This window comes from Saccopteryx bilineata, chromosome X (assembly GCF_036850765.1).
Source record: "Saccopteryx bilineata isolate mSacBil1 chromosome X, mSacBil1_pri_phased_curated, whole genome shotgun sequence".
In the NCBI taxonomy this organism is placed as follows: domain Eukaryota; kingdom Metazoa; phylum Chordata; class Mammalia; order Chiroptera; family Emballonuridae; genus Saccopteryx; species Saccopteryx bilineata.
Window position 1 is genome coordinate 22,580,283 of NC_089502.1, and position 22,799 is coordinate 22,603,081.

The 22,799-nt window shown below is 37.5% G+C and overlaps 1 protein-coding gene and 1 pseudogene across 1 annotated transcript in view; one reads left to right on the forward strand and one right to left on the reverse strand.

Annotated features, from left to right (window-relative positions):
• Positions 1-22,799, forward strand: part of TENM1 (teneurin transmembrane protein 1) — a 1,131,584-nt gene that overhangs the window by 120,965 nt on the left and 987,820 nt on the right. The window lies entirely within an intron of this gene.
• Positions 16,276-17,508, reverse strand: LOC136317598 (keratin, type I cytoskeletal 19 pseudogene; annotated as a pseudogene).

The following is a 22,799-nucleotide window of genomic DNA, read 5'->3' on the forward strand; positions in this document are numbered from 1 at the left end:
GTTTTTATTTGTCTTAAAATTAGGAATAACTTTTAACTATGCATCATAATGCAACTTTTTAAATGAAAAATACACTGATTACTCTGGGATTTGAGAAGATGTGGAGCACCAAATAAAAGCTAAGAATTGTTATTTCAGTGTTGCTAAGAGACAAATTCGATACTTGATTACTCTGAATTAGTATATCTAGTCATGCAAATTGTTAACCTCAGATTAAATAACTGTAAGACTGTGACCCAACCTAAAACAGTAACATTTAGAAACAGAGCATTAACTGATGCAGAGCCCAATTGTAAAGCCTCTCCACTGATACCCAAGCTAGTTTTCTCTTTATCATTCTGTCTCAAGTAGCTACAAAATTTTAACTCGGTGGCATTTCTGTGACCCTTTCTTCTTCCTATCTCTACTACCCATTATATAACACAGGTCATAAATGAAATCGTCCTATCCTGAGTGGTACTTTGCATCATAATAAGTTGTTTCCTCTGTTAAAATTCCAAATAGTTTTTTTTTACTATATAATTGCCATTTCTCATACCTCTAAATACTCATTAAATCATTCAGAATTTAACAATTATGTATAGAGCAATTAGACTGTGTGAAGTAGTATAGTAGTATACTAAGCATTGGAGCTATTGTGATGAGCAACACTGCCAAGGATCCATTCTTTACACTCCATAATAGGAGAGACAGATGATAATATACAAACAGAAACATAAATAAACCTGATAATTTCATATAGTGATTAATGTCATGTAGACATTAAACAGGATAAATGGGATAGAGTGATTAAGTGGCAGTGGTAGCAAGTCTGGGAAATATATATAAAAATTGTCATCATAGAAGGCTTCCCTGAGAAGGTTACATTTGAGTTGAAACATGAGTGATGGAAAGAACTCGGCTAGGCAAAGATATGGGAGAAGAGGATCCCAGACAGAACAGCCAGTACAGACTCTAAGTGGGCGTGAGTTGGCACGTCCAAATACTATAAAATATATAGATCAGCATAGATGGAGTGGAGTGATGAAGAGGGGGTGAATGTATGAAATGTGATCAGAGAAGCAAGCAGAGTCTGGATTACTCAGGGCTTCATGGGTCATGATACATCACTTGAATTTGATTCCAAGGACAGTGGGAAGTCTCTGTTGGGTTTACCACTCCAGCTTCTGAAATTTGCCTTAGTTTCTCTTGTTTCCTCACTTCCTGCTTCTTCCCAAAGTGAATGGTGCCTTGTTTCTGCTGTCCCAGAGAACCAATTAGACATCTAGTGCTTTAGAACCATCCATTCTGTGCTGTCAGGGACCTCCTTAATTTCACCTCTTCCTGTGTGGCTCTGAGTGGGGATTCCTCATTGTTCTCAACAGAGGGGCACACCCAGAATTTGTGGATCAGATTAGGTCTGAAAAGGACTTCCCCTGAAATGAAAGGCAACATGAATCTTCCTTGAGTAGATAAGTGCAATTTCTTGTAGTAGCATGTCTGGGACAACTATGTGAAGTTATAGCTGCTAATATAGGGGCATACCTAAATGCCAGACAAGGAAATATCCCCAGGAAGGCATCTGTCTTAGAGGGATTTCATGATAGATTTCCTGCAGCATCATTCATTTCGGCATGTAACGCATGAGGAGATGTTGAGATGATGGAAGGTTTTGATCTCTGATAAGGAATTTTGAAGAAGGTGAGTTAGAGATCTGGGATTTCTCCATGTGTCCAAGGGACAGAGTCTGTTTAGTGGCTTTGAGTTCTTACAAAGGCATTCTCTGTAGTTCAGTGTGGATAATGTTTTGTATTCTGTCAGAGTGGAGATAACATTGCATACAAAACTCTCTATCTAGTTCCCCTTTCTCAGATTCTATGGGCACCAAAGTGCCTTCTTATTGTGAAAAATAGTATCTTCTCTTTGTACTTTGTTCATGAGTATCACCACACCTGCAATCTAATTTAGTCATCAAACCAACCCTACAAGGTAGGTTTTATTCTATGTCAAAGTTTATGAAACTAAGGTCCATAGAAAATGCCCCCAGAAAAATATCAATCTTTACATAAAATGTAGGGAAATGAATGAATGTGCTGAATATCTTGGAAATAGAGCCAACAGGATTTTATTATAGATTAAATGTGGAAGATAACTAATATAGCTTCTTTGTTATTGCTACATTCAGAGAAATTGGATTAGTTAAGGTTAGTCTATAGTTGTTGCTGGAAAGTGACTATTAATTCCTTCAACACATTGTTGTGTTTGGGTTCTAACAACTAAAATAAAAACTTTTAGAAAGGCTTTTCTATTTTTTCTTTCTAGTTATTTTGTCTTTAGGGTCGTTCTAGAGTAAGTCATTCAATTATGAATATTGTTTGTTGATATTAAGTTCTCTGTTTAATAATGTTAAATGTTCTTTTTTTTTTTGAGAGAGAGAGAGAGAGAGAGAGAGAAGAAAGTAGAGAGAGGGTGAGAAACATCAATTTGTAGTTGCTTTCACTTTAGTTTTGCATTGATTGCTCCCAAAGGAGGAGATAGAACTAGAAGAACCAACTTGTAGTTGCTTTCACTTTAGTTGTGCATTGTTTGCTTCCAGTATGTGCCTTTACTGGGGTCAAGCCAGTGTCTTCTTGCTCAAGCTAGTGACCTTGGGTTTTTCATGCCAGCGACCTTTGGGCCCAAGTTGGCAAGCTTTGGGATTGTGTGGAAGATTCCCTCCTTCCAAGCCAGTGACCCTGTGCTAAGGAGCCCACACTCAGAGTCAGTGACCGTGGGGCTTTGAACCGGCGACTTCAGCATTCTGGATCAATGCTTTATCTTCTGCGCTGTCACCAGTCAGACTAAAATGTTGTTTTATTTGTTTTTGTTTTTGTTTTTGGTCACAGAGACAGATAGAGACAGACAGACAGAAAGGGAGAGATATGAGAAGCATCAAGACTTTGTTGCAGCACCTTAGTTGATCATTGATTGCTTTCTCATATGTGCCTTGATCAGGAGGCTACAGCAGACCAAGTGACCCCTTGCTCAATCCAGCGACTTTGGGCTCAAGTTGTTGAGCTTGCTCAAACCAGATGAGCCCGTGCTTAAGCCAGCGACCTTGGGGTTTCAAACCTGGGTCCTCTGTCTCTCAGTCCAGTGCTCTATCCACTGTGCCACTGCCTGGTCAGGCTAAATTTTCTTTTTAATGTAAGGAAACTGGAAGCTTGCTTTAATGAGTCAGTGAGTAGTGGCTAAGTATAAAGGGATGTGGACCTTTGAATGCTCTTTGGATGCTCTTACAAGTGAAAAATACAAGATTTTTCTTGAATGTTCTCCCATCCAGTTTCCACAAAAACATGAAAAGTATTAAGTCTTTTAACAGATGAAAGTATGCCATTGATCCTTAAAGAGGTTAAATAACTTGCTCAGGGGATAGCAAGTTATGGTAAGTGGTAGATTTAAGATTCAAACCCAGGTGACTCCACAGTGTAACTTCTCTTTGCACTACAGCTCTTGTGGTTACATGAATGAACTGCTTTGATTAAAATTGCTGATTTATTCGCATTTTAAGACGTGCATCATGACCAAGCTTCTGACTATAGTTCATTCAGTCTTAATTTTACATTAAGCAAACAAGGTTGACCTCCCTTATTCTGGAAATCAGACGAAGAAGTGATGGAAAGATACTTTATGGAGTCACTTTCAGGGGTCTCCAAACTTTTTACACAGGGGGCCAATTCACTGTCCCTCAGACCATTGGAGGGCTTCCAAATACAGTGGTCCTCTCACTGACCACCAATGAAAGAGGTGCCCCTTCCAGAAGTGCAGTGGGGGCTGGATAAATCAGGGGGCTGCATTGCGGCCCACAGGCCGTAGTTTGGGGACACCTGCATATGATACTTCATTTTGCTGTCAGGTTTAAAACAGCAATCCCTTTTAATATAGCAGTTTTCAGCTATTTCCTTAGGTTCTTCTTGGGATTGTCAAAATCTTTAAAGGTTTATATTAAAAACAGAGGCCCATATGTGAAAAATCACACCATGGATCAAAAAGAACTTCAAACTCTAGCCAGCAAGGAAGCAAGGCACCTGATGATGTGCAGTGTCAGCTCCCAATGAGAACAAAATGGGGCTAGAATTATTTACAGTTTTTGTGATGAATTTATAATATTGAAACTAAATTAACTTAAGTGCCATTTTACAATATCCATATCAAATGAAAACTAGTAGAGTTGGAAGGATCTAGACAAAGTCAATAAGAACCAAAAAGAAAAAATTTTTTCATTAGATTTAAAAAAATTTAAAGGTATATAGCCCTGGACAGAGAGCTCAGTTGGTTAGAGAATGTTCCTGAAGCTCAGAGGTTACCAGTTTGATCCATGGGCAAGGCACATATGAGAATGGATTGATGTCTCTGTCTCTCCCTTCCTTTCTCTCTAAAATCAATTAAATAAATATAAAAATAATAATAAATAAAAATTAAGGGTATATAAATTCAATGCACACACACCTACCTTTTCTATTATAGCTGTAAAATAATTTGATTATAAAAGAAAGTAAATTGGCAATGTCAAGTCGGCTACCTCAAAGAGAATACTTTATTAAAAGTAAAAGTGTGAGATTTAAAATCATTTAAAATTAAAATTATTTTCATCACGTGCCTTTGTTAGTTTGTTTGGTATACTTCAGCAGGGATTTCCTCACTATTTTGACTTAAATATCCATTTCCAGGACATAATCTTGCAAGATCGCCTCTCACCTTTATCTGTTGGTGACTGAATACTGAGATTGGGGCATTATGAACTTGATTTGACAACTTAATAAGATGTAATAAGACCTGCAATAGGGGCAGTGCCCTCTCAGCTGAGAAGGTCTAGATAGAAACAGAATCTTTTCAAGGGTATGTCTAACTAAATTCCCTTTAAAAGTCCCCTTTAAAGCCTTTAAATGTCTTTTCCTGTTTTCAACTAGAATACGATCTGTTGGAATATCAGCAAGGAACAGGTCATTAACAAAAACTCCAATGAAGACAATGGGCTTTGGGTTTGATTTTCCTGTTTTTGCGATTAGCTTAGCACCAGATGGTGCCCTAGTGAGTTCTGTATAAATAATACAATCATAGGCTTGAGTGATTCTCTACCAGTCACAGACACAAGCAGAAAATAGCACTTGTCCTGCCATACAAGCCCATGTAGATTCTTATTGCTGAATTGTTCCTATGCAGCTCTAACCAGAATTGTTGTTATGTTTGGTGGTTTTCTTTCTTTTTTTTTTTTTTCCATTTCTTCATTGGGCAAGCAAGCAGTCAAATCCCCAGAGTAACTCAGAGGGAAGGGCTATCAATTTGAGAATCTTTAGCTGATTCATCCATCCACTGTAAAGAGGAAGAGAGACGAAGAAGCAGAAATCCCTATAGTTCCTCTGCTGTTCCTGAAAGGGAGGGAAGAGCAGCCCCAAAACTCCCTTGACAGTTGGTGCACATTAGGGGGTGATGGAACTGGTTTTGCTTTCAGAAGCCCTGTGGCAACAACCCCTTACAGGCTTTCAAGGTCTAGCTCAACTGCCAACTGCGGTCCACAATGCTCAGTGATCTTTCTTCTTTCTCGGCGTTTATATGGCAATTACAGTTTTCACCCCAAGATCTAACTCTTCATCATGTGCTCTTTGGCATTTATTCTACTTTCCCTGTGCCTCTCTCTTTGGACGTAAGTCACCTCCAGGATTCTAAGTGGCTGAAATCTATTTTCTTGCAGCCTGTATTATGTAACACAAATTGGGACATTTAATAACCATTATGGACTTGATAACATACCTGTGTGATACAGCTTCCACATGTTGGAGCATAGTTTTAATGATCACTAGCCCATTCAATGAACTGAGTTAATCTATGGCGACTCGAATTTTAGTTCTTTGACAATGGTAAAGAAAAAAAAATCAAAAGCCTTCCCTGCTATTACTTTTTACTGTCCTGAAGATTTGATGCATATAGTAGCAAACCACAGAAAAAGTGATAGAGTATATTGGAGGGAAATAGGCAGAATCACTAGGGACCTTTTTTCTTTTGAAAGCTGCCTGTATTTTTATTTTGGGATCACAAATAACTGCAATGTGCCGAGCCTTCACATATACCAGCAATAAAATTGACCTATTTTGAGCAAGCTTTGGGCACCATTTCCAAATGATTGTTACTTTTACTTTCTATATATTAGATGTTTGGGGTGATCTCAAAAAGCTCACTAGGCTATTTAGATCAAGTAAATCAGTACTTTATTAATTACATGTAGATGATGCATTTTCCTAAATATTTTATGGTCTGCAACAGGGTTCTCTAAGTATGTCCTGTAGAATATCAGTATTCCATAAGATAGGAATAGGTGCTTTTAAAACAGAAAATGGCTCTTTGGTTGTTTGGTTGTTTGGAGAAAAGTTGCATACTCTATTTGCCTCTTGGCAAATATTAGAGACTCCAAGGAGTCCTGCAGCCAAAAGATCTGTTTAATTTGTTTAACTTGGAATTCAGCAAACATATTTGACCTTACGAAGAACAATAATACTTAGTGAGTATTGTGTGCCATGTACCTTACCAAATTTGCAAAATAAGACTCTTAAGTATTATTATCCAAAGTTAAAGATGGACAACTTAGGTTCTGATTTATGAAAAGATTTGCTCCAGGTCATATAGTGACATAGTCTTATATAGTGAGTTCTTATGTTGACTGCCATCAATTTAGGTATGTGATCCCATTTTGGACAAATAAGTCAATCTGGTCTTAATTTTCTTATATAAGAGTTACATTAAAGTAATTATATTGTTTGAAGATGAAAAGAGTAGAATTTATATTACCATAATTGGGTTTAAAAAGTGCCTTGTAGGTAGCATTTATATTTTACAAAAATAGGAGGAGAAGGAAGAGGCCAACCAAGAACTAGTCTCAGGAAAGATATTCACTCATAATATAGATGCTAAGTGCTAGACTTTGAACAGCAGAAACAAACCAAAAGATAATAGTGATTGTAACTGTCCCAAATGCTCACCACAACATGTCTATTTTCATTTGTAAGTACTATGTCTTTTTGGTAGAATCAGACCCGCAGACTCATGGATTGATCAAATTGGGTAGTGCAGCATTAAGGGACCCAGTGGTACTATTGTGAAATGTTAAGACTAGACATATAGTTTGACTAGGTAATCAGAGCTTGGATCCTCAACAGCAACTTCTCATGCTTCTAAGGCTTTAGGCCACAAGCTGGGCTTCTTTCAATTTATTTTTGTATCATTCATTAAGTAAGCATTACATAAACCACTTATGGCTCTGCCTTACTCCACCAGTTCCATCATACCATACCCAATTCTTTAGAGTCCATTGTCTCAGCTTGTCAAATTCACCAATTGAGGTAAACCCATTTCTACTTGGCTCTTTGCAAGCATGTTTTTGAATAGTTTTGATATAGATATATTTCTCCTAAATTTTTAGTCATTATAAAATGTTTCTATCTGTAAATTCTAAAAAAAATTACATAACACAATATATAACACATAGTTCCAGTTTTCTCTAAAGTTATTCTACATACTGATCCTAATGTGGTGATGCATTTATGAGAAAGAGGAAGAGGACTGCTAATTAGATGTCTACTATGCCAAATTGGAAACTGATTTTCCTGTAACCTATGCTGAACTGCAGCCTGTTTTCCATCTAGAAGTGATTTCCAAGGCAGTGCACAACTGAGCAGAGGCAGACTGCACTTTGCATTCCACATCCCTGAATGATCATTAGCTGATATCATAAATATTGATATATAGTATAATTCTCCACCGAGTTTATTAAAAGAATAATTTAGAAGTCTATAGTGGTTTTATCATCCAGGGTTCTACCAATTTCAGAAGGGCGATGAGTGTTTTCATGGTTTTCCTAGATTTTGTATTTATGAGTTGTTTATGGCTCTGACATTATTTTATGTCAGAATTCATTAACCTTTAAAAAGTTTTTGATATAGTTAGGCACTATAGTCACTTCTGGTTTCTAGATACACAGAATACATCTTAAAAAAGAGAAAATGGAACTGATAGCATTCAGATTCCCCAGAAGCCACTCTCTTTGGCCAGTTGATCTCTGAGGTGTATTGCTGGGAGGGCAGAACTACTTTTGATGTGATGACATTCCAGTTCCTTTGTTAAAGCTCCATATTACAAGTTTTATTCTCTGATAACTGGTTGTTGAAAGATGTTCATCCATATCTTTACAGTAAAGAATAGAAGAGAAATAATGCCACTATTTAAAGAACTGTTTCAATATATAAATAAGGGTCATTGTGGTGAAATCTGTGCATAACTTAAATAAGCTGATACTGTGACAAAAGCATTTCTGTAAGGGCAACTCCATGAGTAGATTAATTCTACTGTCTTGGTTCTGTTTGATGGAGCCTATGAGATTGAATGGGATCAACAAAAAAAAAACAAACAGACATAAAAACAAAAACTTCTTCCACTCCTTTCTAAATGCTTTGGTCTTTATGCAGCTCAAAAGATAAAGCAAGTATCAGAAGTACTTTTTAACATTTATTAAGTACTGAATCTTTCTCTTCTAAGCAATGCTTTAGGAAGGACTGAGGCTGAAGTTTGGTCTATTTTAATATTGGTTTTGGTGTGGAATAAATGTTTATGTACTTGAAATAATTTTCTGGTGGTTGTTGATTTATTATTTTCTGTATACATTAAATAGGAATAAATAGTCCTTGGATCTCTTTTAAGTTCTGGATGGGTTAATTAGCCACTTGTAAACCAATATAGTATGATGTTTCATCTGGATAAATGAATTTATAGTTTTGCATTGAAATGTAATTAAAATGTAGTTGTAATAAGTTGTTAGTCCCTAATCAGCAATTGCTGTTACTCTGTACATGAATTGGGTGGTAAATTTCATGAGCTTATTTTCCTGGGCAGAGATAGCGTCTAATCACAGTCTCTGACCCACAGAGCTGCAGAGCAAATCTTTGGTTTTGGTTTGCTAAACAAAAATTTTAATAGTCTATTTTAAAGATATAGGGATAAAGATGCTCCTTTTTGCTTTGATACTATGTTTTTCATTTCTGTCATGTTGTCTTTATACTTGACAATACCTGCCTTATGAACTTGAAAAGAAATAAAGATATTCTCTTGTTGCAGTTTAAGCCAACATTCACTTAATTTGTTCTTTCTACATAAATGCCAAATATAATTGCAATCAATCCATCAGTTTGTCTGCCACTGCTATTTAAAAGTAAATTTCAACATTGAAGCTTATCCATTCACTCATGTATTCTGTCATTCACAAATATTTATGTATGACTATACTGTTCAAAGTATTGAGTTGAATAGACCCTATAATATTTTCTGTGAACATAGCAAGACAATTTTTTAAGTTTAAAGTGTGAAGTTAGTATAATCAAAAATGTTCAACACAATTTTTGGTAGGATGAGGCCAAACTGGTAACAATGTGCATTAGTAGGCATAGTGCATTTTCACAACTTTAATACTTAGTAACTAATTCTATAAAGACCAACATTTTCTGAATGAGTGACTTTTTTGGAAATTTAAATTGCTTGGTAACCCTTTAAGAAAACACTGACAGACTTTCCTGTAATGGTCTGTGCAGTCATGTAATTCACATTGCTAAGTTTGTTTTCCTAGGAAGGCATATTAGCTGAAGATTAAAATAAATTCTGTACTATGTTTGTGTCACAGACCTCAATTTTAACACATTTAATAAAATCAAACTGAACAAATTAAAAATCAGTGTGGCTTTTGGGTTGTGAGAAATTTATTTAGAATTTTTTATAACAACTCTTTTCACCTTAGGTGAGATTTAAAAAAATGCTTAGTGTTGCTTTACAACATTGCTTGATTTTTTTTAGAAATGGGTTTTGTAATTGTTTCTACAAACACACACACACACACACACACACACACACACACACACACACACACCAGTTGAAACCTGGCCAAATAGCTCAGTTGGTTAGAGCATCATCCTGACACACCAAGATTTTGGGTTCAATTCCCAGTCAGGGCACATACAGGAACAGATTGATGTTCTGTCTCTGTCTGAAATCAATAAATAAATTTAATTAAAAAAAAAGAAATTTAGATCTAGTCAAAACTAGTAGACACAACATAATTAATGGATCCATTTGTTTAATTCAAAACATATCTTCTTGATTGCTAAGGCCACCAAAATACTCTGGGGTAATAACTACTCTACATTATTCTGGGAAGGGTTAAGAAAGAGCAGAAAACACACTTTTACAGGCATCAGGTCACAACTACCACTTAGTAGCAGAAATCTGGTCTTCAGTAGGTTGGTCCAGATGGGTAACCAGCTGTCTAACATGAGGGTAAGGAAGTGGCAATTGGTGAACATGGTTGGACAGCACTGGGGTACAGGGCTGCACTGTTCTATGGCGGTTGAGCACACAAAATAGGGTGCCACTCTATGACTAGCTTCTCTTTGTCTTACTAGGCTCTTGTTTTTAAACTGCAATTTCTAACATCTTGTTACCAAATTTTAAATAATCCTTCTGCCAAAATTTTACAGTGAAAATGGTTGAAAAGACAGCGTTTGTACTTGTTGAAGGGAACTGTTTTTCCCATCACGGCTACTGTGGTAGTTCTCTGGAGAATTTTCTCTCACCAGAAACTCTACTCCTACTGTCATAGGGAATTAAGGCTATTTATTATGTCTAGTTAAAGAAGTATCATAGACTTCCAGAGTAGAAGGAAACTGTGGATTATTTAGGCCAGCATTCATCTGATGTTTAGATTTCTTTTATTTTTTTTATTTTTTTATTATAAATAAATTTTTATTAATTTTAATTCACTGACATCAATAACTCAGGGTACATATATTCAAAGGAAACATGTCCAGGTTATCTTGTCATTCAATTATGTTGCATACCCATCACCCAAAGTCAGATTGTCCTCCATCACCTTTGATTTGTTTTCTTTGTGCCCCTCCCCCTCCCCCTCTACCTCCTTCCCTCCCCCCCCCCCCGTAATCACCACACTCTTGTCCATGTCGCTTAGTCTTGTTTTTATGTCCCACCAATGTATGGAATCATGCAGTTCTTGGTTTTTTCTGATTTACTTATTTCACTCCGTATAATTTTATCAAGATCCCACCATTTTCTTGTAAATGATCCGATGTCATCATTTCTTATGGCTGAGTAGTATACCATAGTGTATATGTGCCAAAATCTTCTTTATCCAGTCTTTTATTTTTATTTACAGTGATTAAAGCCTTTAAGCAAACTCTTGGCCAATACAGCAAGAATCCATAAAAGAATAGTGTCCTTAACATGTTCACCAAGTCCATGTTGGCACCAACACCATTCCAAATCCCTGCAAATGCAACCCAACCCCAGTTCAATCTGTTAGAGCTGTCACAAGGAGCAGGAGTCCAGGAAAAGTCTACATCCAGGAAAAGTCTGCATGGCCCTGGAATTGTTGTCACTATTCTATACTTTGCAGCTCACATCCAAGTCTCAGTGACCACTGCTTCTAGCTGGCAATGATTCAGGTAGACTGGAAAAGCCATCTGCAGCATGTGTGGAGATGGAGCTTCTGTTCTCCTCTGCCTGGAGAGATGAGACCAGGATGCTTTTCCCTGGAGCTCTGCGACTGTGGCATGGTAAAGAGAACCTTGGGATACACTAAGCTGTGTGGCAAAAGTAAATTCATAATAAAAGTTGGCAAAAGGGGGAAAGAGAGCTCTAAATTAGGAATAGGTCTCAGCCTGAAATATGAGTGGGGCATTGAGGTAGGAGGAATAAAGGAAACACTATATATTAAACAAAGCAGCAGAAAATAGGACTATCAACACCCATAACAGAGATATTTGTGGGAATAATAAAAAACCTGACTATTCAGGCAAGACATAGTTAAGTGGCTCTTGTGCAAGTGAGATCAGTTTGCCTGCTTCTTGGAAGAAATACCCTAGGCTCATCCACAGTGTTGTAGATGAGGCCGACGGTCCCGGGCACCTTCAGCCTTCAGTGGCTAACCCCAGCATTCTGGGCAAGGTTAGGTCATAGGTGGCTGGAAGAGACTGAACCCTCCCTTAGAGGAGCAAGGGGGAAGCCTACCTTCCAGTGTCCCTTTTTCCTCACAGCAAAGGCATGTAAACCTGGCAGGATTTAGCTCAATGACCTTCTTTTTCACTATTGAAGCAGGACCCAGATGGAATCCTATGAGACCCCTTTGGGGCATTGGAGCCTTTAAGGGCATATCCTAAAAGCTGGTAGTTCCCCTGATCTCCATTGGGCTTTTTCTGCCTCTTGGTACCTTAAAAGCCATGCTCAGAAGATCTCGCTGAGGGGTTTGAGGATCCCCATCCACCTATATAAACCTTTTCCGTATATCTGGAGCTATTTGTAAAAAGACAAAACAGTGTTATTATCTGGATCAAATAAAAGGAGGTAGAAGTCTGCAGGAGAAAAAGATTTGGCATCTCCTGTTCATCAGCATTCAAAAGAAATTAAAAAAATTTTAAGTAAAAAGCATGACATGGTAGAGCCATAGGAGTTCCAGGATATGACTCCCCCCTTTTAATTTTTTTTTTAAATTTACCTTAAAATATTTGCTGGGTACACTTTAATAATACCTTGACTTTAAAGATTGTAAGAAATACCCATAATTCAAAAGATTTGACAGAATACAGTAAATGCCTTTGCTACATATGCAGGAGCATTGTCAGTTTAACCAGTTTAGGAAACCCAATAATAGAAAAATGCATACAGACAGTGAGCTATAACATGCTTAGCAGCCTCTCCTGTTCTGACAGAGGTTACTATAAATCCAGAATAGGTATCCACTGTAACGTGGACAGAAGACTGTTTGCAAAATGAAGGTATATGAGTAACATCCATTGCCAAAGTTGTCCTGGTAGGAGTCCTGAGGGTTAACTCCAAATGAAGGGACAGATTGTAGTATAGGACCCCTTGGACAGGATTTCCCAATCTGCCGTGCTGCTTCCCGAGAAAGTTGAAACTGTTTACACAGGGCTGCAGCGTTCTGGTGATGAATAGTATGAGACTGAATTGCTCGATCTGTCATAGTTGCTCCAAGTAATGTTCTTTTGGGTAGCTTGATCAACAAGGGCATTTGCTTGTGCTAAAGCTCCAGGGAGCATGAATTGAGCTTGAGTATGTCCTAAAAAACATGGAGCTCTAAGAAGGAGGAACTGCTGAAATAGTTCATCAGCAGTTGTCCCTAAGACTGCAGTCTTTATAGTGGAAAAAACCATAAGTAAATATTTGCTGTCTGTATATAGATTAAAGGCCAAAATATATTTTTTGGTGTGCTGCAGAATTTTAATAATTAGTTTATGTGTGCCATGAGGTTAAAAAGTTTGAAAATTGCTGTATTAAGGTATTCTTCAAAGATACAATTTTGCTAATTATCTTTGTTGTTTTAAGCTTTGTTTCTTGCTTAAAAAGTATCTCTCTAACAAAAAACTCATTCATACCTTCCTGACACAGCCCTTATTCAGTGTTTCCTCTGAAGTGTTTGTTCTTGTTAACACCAGTTCCAAAGATATACTTTATAAAAAGAAGTATTCCATGGTCAAATAAGTTTGAGAAGCATTAGTTATCATTTAGGGCCTGAATATTTCTACATAAAATAGATTATTTAAATCGACCTGGAATTTTCCTTAACTGATTGAATTTTTTCCTCCCGCATAACATGTTTTAATATTTTATGTTTATTATATAAATAATTTTTATTAATTTTAGAGAAAGAGGAAAGGGGAGAGAGAGAAACATTCCTTTGTTGTTCCATTAATTCATGCATTTATTGGTTGATTCTTACACGTTCCCTGAACAGGGATCAAACCGGCAACCTTGGCATATTGCATTGATGTTACTACCAACTGAGCTCACTGGCCAGGGCCTCTTTCAATATTTTATTACATAGAAAAATGCTTCAGTATATTTTTTTATTCCAGATAATGCAGATTTGGTAAAGCAACTTAAAATTGAATTGATTTTTTGGACACACATCAAGGTGTCCTTTAAATCCTTGAGTCTTTTGTTTGTTTGTTTGTTTGTTTGTTTGTTTGTTTTACAGACAGACAAGGACAGACAGAAAGAGAGAGAGAGGAGAAGCATCAACTTGTAGTTGCTGCACCTTAGATATTTATTGATTGCTTTCTAATATGTGCTTTGATCAAGGGGTTCCAGCTGAGCCACCAACCCCTTGCTCAAGCCAGCGACCTTGGGCTCAAGCCAGCAACCTTAGACTTTAAGCCAATGACCTTTGGGCTGAAGCCAGTGACCATGGGGTCATGTCTATGATCCCATGCTCAATCCGATGACCTTGTGTTCAAACTGGTGAATCCGTGGTCAAGACTGATGAACCTGCACTCAAGTGGACATCTTGGGGTTTTGAACCTGGGTCCTCAGCATCCCAGGTTGATGCTATATCCACTGTGCCACTACCTGGTCAGGCAACTCATTCAGTCTGATTCTCTAGTACAACTTGGTGTTTAGCCACATCTACTTCATGTTTTGCTGCACGTGGCTTTTTGGAATCAATTAGTGGTCTTTTTTTCACATTTTATCTTGTTGGATCCTGCTTACCTCTCCAGCTTGACTTTCTGGGTCCTAGCAGTGTTATCCTGTACATTCATCAGCATTCTGAAATCTGTGCAATTAACTGATGTCATGAATGTGCCTTCTCCATCTTTCTTCAGTTGGTAGATGAGGAATTATGAATAGGACCAGGCAACATTAGTATTGTCATGGCCCAGGGCAGGCTGCCTCAAGGTATTGCACAATGGAATATTGATTATTTTGAACTAAAATCACCTGAGAAGCAGCAAGAACAGGAAGAGCTTTCTGACTCTCCTCTATCCCCCAGGTGCAGGAAATAAATCTCCACGATAAGTGCCCTCCCCACTCCTGAAAAACTGAAAGACAACTTATTCCAAGGGTGAGTAAAATTGAATCCAAAAATAGTATATCAATATACCTTGTTATCCCTTTACTAATTTTCACTCCAAGCCCCAACTTTGTTTAGATTCCTCACTAACATACTCCATCCTGCTTAGATTCCTTTCTAATGAGCAATAACGTTCTTTGTCTTGTCAGGTTTTCACACATTTGCTGTTTCGTGGCATAGAAAGTATAAAAAGTGCTGAGTTCAGTCACTTCCTTGAGCTTCATTTCTTTTATCTGAGCATCATATTGTGATTTTCCTGTACACATGTATGAAGTTGTTCTCTTTTCTCCTGTTAATCTAGTCTTGTGTCAATTTTATTATTTTATAACTAGTCCAGCTAGAAGAACTAAAGAAAGGTAGAATGAGGCAATTCTCTCCCATTCCCCTACAACACCATTCCATAAACCCCTTGGTTCCAATCACTAGTCTTCCTAATTAGTAACAGATACTTCCCAAAAGAATTTACAATAGCCCATGTGTCTAGTTTTTGTGGTTTGCAAACCTTTTCCTTCTATAGGCTAATTATCTTTTACTGTTTTTATCTCCCCAATTTTTTCCCAATTCAAACCTGGTAATAATTTGGTTTCTAAATATAGCATCTCATCAACTCTTCATAAAATTGGTGCCACCTCTTCTGAAGAGCTAATGTTGGTCAAAATCCAGATTTATATTTTGCCAAAAGTATTTTTTGGATATTTTATAGCACCCTTGGTGTCTTTTTGTACCTAAAAAAATTTGTGGTTTCTGTATATTTGTATTGAAATGTTCTATTTGAAGGAATAATCTCTTGAAATTGTATATACTAATTAGTGTAGTTGGTAAAATAATAGATACTTTTAAATTTGTGGAGGGTGAAGCTTTCAAATGCAGCATTTAAATATCATTGCTGTTTAAACATTTTCCTTAAAAGGTGTGTATTAATTACTTTTTTTATAACTGCAGGTTTGGGGTTGTCCATTGTTAATTAACATCTGCACAAAGCAAAAGAAAAGTCAATGTATTTCCCAAATTTGTCCCAAACATCAAATGTTTAAAAGTTTATTTATATTTAGGCAAGTATATTTGCAAAGATTTAACCCTAGCTATTTATTTCCACTAAATTCTTCCTGGAGAAGATTTTTTGCTTTGTTTACAAATCACCAGGATAACATTATTGAGATTTTGAATTTACTTTTCAAATCTAGAGCATCATTAAATTTTCATTGTTTGAGGTCAACTTAGAAAGGAGTGTGTCAGAAATAGTAAAGAGCTTAAGTTCTTTTCCCCTCTTTAGACCATAAACTTTTATTGACAGGTTAGAGGAAGAGCCAGGGATCAGGGTCCCTCCCCACTCATGCCCTTACTCAGGAGCATCCATCCCTCTGCCAGAAGCAGGAAGCCCGTGAAGCTGCAGCCTTGGTGCTAGGCAGGTTGCTGTAGTAGGCATCCTAGCCATCTAGCAAGCTGCTGTAGGTGGTGATCTTTTGTTCCAGCTGCATATTGATGTCCATGACCTGCTGGTACTCTAGGTTCTGCCATGCAGTGTCAGTACAAACATCACTCAGCTGGGCTTCGACACTGCTGATCAGTGACTGGATCTGTGCCAGCTGGGCTCTATAGTGAGCCTCTATTTTTGCCAGTGTGCCTTCCAAGGTGGCTTTCATGCTGAGTTCAGACTGCAGCTTGATCTCCAGACCCTGGAAGGTGTGGTGCAGGTCAGTGTCCTCTGTCTTGCTAATCTGCAGTTCCTCTGTGTGGCCAGCAACTTCCCAGTTTATCTCCTCAGTCTAGGTGGCAAACTAGGCTTCAACCTATTTCTGGTTGTTCATATTGGCTTCTCATGTGACTCAGGATCTTGGCTAGGTTAATGCCAAGAGCAGAATCCTCCTCTACACTGACCTGGCCACCCACTTGGCCCCACAGGGCATTGATTTCCTCCTTACGGTTCTTCTTCAGGTAGGCCAGCTCTTCTTTCAGGCTTTCAATCTATATCTCCAGATCTATTCAGGCTAGGGTCAGCTCGTCCAGCACCTTGTGCAGGCCATTGATGTCAGCCTCTATGTTCAGGTGCAGAGCTTGCTGCCTCTTGAACTTGGTTCTGAAGCCATCCACAGCCAGATAAGGACTGTTTATCTGCAGAAAAATCTTGGAGTTCTCAATGATGACACCAAGACTGTGTCTCACAGCTCTTTAATGGTCTGGTAGCTATGGCTATAGTAGCAGTTGAGCTGGACCCCTGCTTCTGGTACCAGTCACAGAATTTCAACTATAGTTTGCTTGCTGGTGGCTGCTTCCAGGACATGCACCTTGGCCAGGTAAGATGCCAGGCAGTCATCGAGGTTCTGCATGGTCACCTTGTCATTGCCCACCAGATGCCCATTGGACCTGGCCAGGGTGCCCACATAGCCACTATTGTAGCCACCAGAGGAAGAGGAGGACACAAAGTGGGCAGAGGACACTGATAAGTCATGGCTGCTGGAGGCCCTGTGGATCCTGTGTGTGGGATAGGTGCTTTCTTCTCTAAAGCCCATGGTGCCACTGCCCAGGTCCCAGAAGGACGAGGAAGCAGAATATCGGTCATAGCTGTAGGAAGTCATATCCTAGGAGGACCCAATGACACTGATCAGAGGAGCTTTGGTTGGTAGGAGGAGAGAGAGCTTATGTTCTGAGACTGAAAAGACAGGAGTTCATAATTGCTACCATGTCAATTTCTAGCTAAAGTACCTTGAATGAGTTATTTAATGTGTCTAAACCTCAGTCCCTTGTATATAAAATGGAGATGAAGATGATGATGGATACCTGCATCATAGGTTTGCTTTAAAGATTACATTAATAGTATTCAAATAATGCACGTAGCATATTGTCTTACATTGAGAGTTGGAGGAGTGCTTATCAAGCTCTTAAATTTCATCAAGAAGCAAAACCTTGCCCTGGTCAGATAGCTCATTTGGTTAGAGTATCTTCTGAAGCACAGAGGTTGCTGGTTCAGTCTCCAGTCAGGGTACCGATAGGAAAAAAATCAATGTTTTTCTCTTTCTCCCTCTCTTCCTCCCTCACTCACTCCCCCTTCTTTCCCAGTAAATAAATTATTTTTAAAAATAAAAAACACCTTAAAATGTTCCAAAAAAGTTATAATGCTTTAAGTCAATCTCCAATCTCCTGTTTGCACAGGGCTGTGGCAATCAACATGGTTATATGTCTCAAAAGTCTTCAATTTTTAATGTGACTATGGATTACATTATCTGACTTATCATGGCTGCATATTTGGAATGTATGCAATTCCAAGTGATCTATTTTATACAGCCACCAAGAGTACCCCAAACATAGTTTAGTCATAGCATTTAAGAAAATGTACTCAAATGTATATTCTACATACAACAATAGGATCCACTGCCTGTGCATGGCCCAGACATGGTCCAAACAGTCTGTAGGAAAACCTGAGCAAGACAACAGTCCCTTTCCATTGGGCATCTGACTATTCTCAATTTTGTCAATGTAGAAATTGGCCTTTTTAAGATAACTTGAGTTTAGGACATGGTTCTGCATATTTTGTTTCATTATCAAGGCTACCTAATTTGATTTAAAATTTGTCAGGCTATTTTTCATTTCTTAGAAACAGCCTAAATTACAAAAATATAACAGGTTGTACTGTGTCTCAGAGTATAAAATGTCTTTGAATGGAATATTCCCCTATTTAATATTGTAAGGACAGTGAGGTTCAATGATCAATCCTGTAAGGACCCAGCTGAGGAAACCAACCAACAGCTCAAGTATGCTGCAGTGACAGCCCCAGGGAACAAGTCCAATAGATGATACAGGAATTCAGCAGAGCCTCAGGGATGCTTGTGTAATTAATTTTCTGCACAAAGATGTCCTACTGAAGGGACATGAGTTTGGGCTGATATATAGCCTACACTTTACTCACTGTGGGCCCTTTGTAGTTATTCTGTCTGCAGATGGCACCCTGTGGTAATTCTTCCAACCAGAGGGAGTGTCTTGTTCAATTTTGCACAAAAGTACTTGAAAAAGAATACAGTAAGGAACTTACAAGGCATAAGCTGGTCCCTTTCCACGATGCTCTTGGTCCCTGTGATACTGTGATTTATAAGAAAAATATATATTTGGTCATCAAAGTTTCCTAGCTCAGGGCTCCCAAAACTTTTGTAATTTCCTAGGTTCTAAGAGTGGTGTAGGTATCTTTGTTATGTGACTGAGGTGGCTTTTAGAAAGCACCTACATATTGGAAGCTGGTTGTCAGGTTAGACAAACACAGGATCAGATAGTAGGAACTTTTAGTTCCTCTGCTCTTGGCTTCTCAATAGTTGACTCAATGTCCAATGGCTAATAATTTAATCAGACACGACTATGTGATAAAGCCTTCATAAACTCCAAAAGGACAAGGTTCATAGAGCTTCCTTGTTGGGGAACACAGGGCTGTGCTTGAGAAGTGGAGAGCCTGAAGAAGGCATGTAAGCTCCACAATCTTTGCCCAAATCTTTCCTATATATCTCTTCCATCTGGCTGTTCCAGAGTTATATGTATTTTTTGTAATAAACCAGTGATCTAGTAAGTAAAATATTTCTCTGAGTTTTATGAACTGCTGTAAAATATTAATTGAACCCAAGGAGGATGTCATGGGAACATCTTATTTCTAGCCAGTTGGTTAGAGGTACAGGTAACAACTTAGATTTTTGACTTGTTTTTGATGTCCAAGGAGGGAGGGGTTTGGTAGGACCTCTAGTCTATAGCTGGTTGGTCGGAAGCAGAGGTAGTAACCTGGGCTTGTGATTGGTGTCTGAAGGGGGTAGGGCAGCCTTATGCTGCTAAGCTCTCAACCTGTGAAATCTGATGCTATCTCTGGGGAGGAAATAATGTCAGAAATGAGTTGAATTATAGGACTCCCAACTAGAATCTGAGAATTGCTTGTTGGTGTGGGAGACCACTCCCACACATTGGATTAGATATTGAGTCTCAGCATACCAAAAGAGTTTCTCAATATTTCTAGAAATGATGTAAGGATCACCTTAGTAATGTAAAGGAACAAACTGAAAATTTGTGTTCAGAAAGCCAAGGGCTTTAATTCTAATTTCAATGTTTACTGGCTTTCTGATATTGGTTATGTTAATGAAAAATGTGAGATACATATCATCGTTTTAGAACTCTATAATATTTTAAATGGCCATATATGCTGTGAGTTGTATTAAATTTAGGTGAAATGTAGAACATGAAAGGAAAGAAATAAATGGTTTTGAAACAAATAAATAAACATGTTTGCTATTTTAAAACAAAACTGTCCTTGGCCTACAATATTTACCCTAGGTAAATATCACCTGTGGCCCATGTTGTCTGATAATGATTCTTACAATTGGGTGAATTCTGGAATTCAGAGAACCATCTCTTATATAATGACTGTCTCTGGAGGTTAGAAGAAGTGACTCCCATGTGCTAATGTGGCCCCCTGGTATTTGAGACTTAGAGGAGACCACTACATTTTGAATAGCTTGAAATTTGAGAGTAGCGAACCAGATCACAGAATCTAGTCATTGCATTGCCCACTGAGGCAGCCTTACAAGTATATTTCAGAAATTGATAGGTGGCCTACAAGAATTCTATTCTGCTAAGTTTTATTTTTCTTTAATTTCTCAAGTAAAAAAAGTTCTGTTCAGAAGAGCCTATTGCATACACATAATTTATCAGCAATAATATTCTGAGGTTGTTATTGATATAGAAATTAGGAAAACCTACTGGAAGTTCTGGGTGGCTTTTATTGTTAGAATATGCAGTGTTTCTAAATTCTGCAGTTAGTCAGGCATAAGGTGTTCTTCAGGAATCCTGAGGTGTAACCTAAGAATGCATAACTACAAAATCAAACTTGGGTAATAATATCCTAATAATTGGTACAAGCTCCAGGAATATTGTGAGAAGCTGTTCAGAAAATGATTTCTTTTCATGTAAATACTTCTAATAAATAACACTGAATGGGACAATGTTTGGTGTATTGTTTACTAGTTGTTTTTATAATTTGATCTGTGGTTGACATATTTAATTAATAATTGTTTTAGTTTATTATTTTTAATTGATTGATTTGAGTGAGAGAAGAAGGTAGGGAGAGAGAAAGAGACAGGAACATCTGATCTGAACAGTGGCTGGGGATCAAACCAACAATCTCTGTGCTTGAGGACAAGGCTCTAACAAACTGATTGATGTATTTGGCTAGTACCAGACATATTTAGTTATTTTTCATATATGTTCCTTGTTATTTTCTGGTGGCACTTAGATTAGAACCATATTAATTTGTGGTTTCCATAGTTTACAAATTTGTACTTCTGTCCAGAATAGTGTTCCATATTAGACCATAGAACTAAGATGCATCGAGAAATTGGTTATCCCAATATTTTCATTTCCTAAATTCACATCTGCTGTTGGATTTTACTTTCCTAGAGTGTATTGTCCTTCATATGGCCCTTTAATGTATCTTCGGTTTTGTTTTGTTTTGTTTTGCATTGTTGCTTTAATGTTAAATAAGTTCTACAACTTTTTTTGTTGTTATAAAGTCTACAAAACTTAATTATTTTTATTGTTTAATTTTATTTAGAAAATTAAATTTAACAGGGTGACATTGATCAATAAGAATACACAGGTCTCAGGCAGACATTTCCACAGCATTTGAATTGTTGATTATGTTGTGTACCCATCATCCAAAGTCAAATCATTTTCTATCACCTTATATTTGTCCCTCTGTAGTCCCCCCACCACTCCCCCACACCCTCTGCCTCTGATAATCACGTCATTTTTATCTATGTCCATGAGTCTCAGATTTATATCCCAACTATGTGTGAAATCACAGAATTCTTAGCATTTTCTGATTTAATTATTTCACTCCTTATAATGTTCTCAAGTTCTATCCATGTTGTTGTAAATGTCACTATGTCATCATTTCTTATGGCTGAATAGTATTCCATTGTATATATGTACATCTTTTTTATCCAATTCTCTATCAAAAGACATTTTGGTTGTTTCTATGTCTTGGCAACTGTGAATAATGCTGCGATGAACATAGGTGTGCATATGTGTTTACATACCAATATTTTCAAGTTTTTGAGGTAAATAGTACAGGAATTATTGGGTCATATGAGAGTTCTATTCTTAATTTTTTGAGGAAATACTATACTTGCTTCCATAGTGGTTGTACTAATTTTCATTCCCACCAGCAGTGAATGAGGGTCTCTTTTTCTCCACAGCCTCTCCAACACTCATTATCACCTGTCCTGTTGATAATAGCCAATCTAACAGGTCTGAGGTGGTACCTCATTGTAGCGCTGATTTGCATTTCTTGAATAGCTAGTGATTATAGACATCTTTTCATATATCTACTGGACATTTGTAGGTCCTCTTGGAAGAAGCGTCTGTTCAGATCTTCTCCCCATTTTTTAATTGAATTGCTTGCTTGTTGTTGAGCTTTGTGAGTTCTTTATATATTTTGGATATTAATCCCTTACTGGAGCTATTCTTTGCAGATATTGTCTTCCATTTAGTTGGCTTCCTATTTGTTTTGCTGTCAGTTACTTTTTCTGTGTAGAAGCTTTTTAGTTTTATATAGTCCTGTTCATTTATTTTTGCCTTTACTTCCCTTGCCTTTGAGTCAAATTCATAAAATATTCTCTACGAGGATGGTCCATGAGTTTAGTACCTATGTTTTCTTCTATGTATTGTTTCATATCTTACATTTAGGTCTTTGATCAATTTTGAATTAAGTTTTGGGCAGGGGCACAAACTGTAGTCAAGTTATTTTTTTATTTTATGCATAAGTTTTTTTTTTTCCAATTTTCCCAGCACCATTTATTGAAGAAGTCTTCTTTTCTCCATTGTGTGTTTTTGGCTCCTTTGT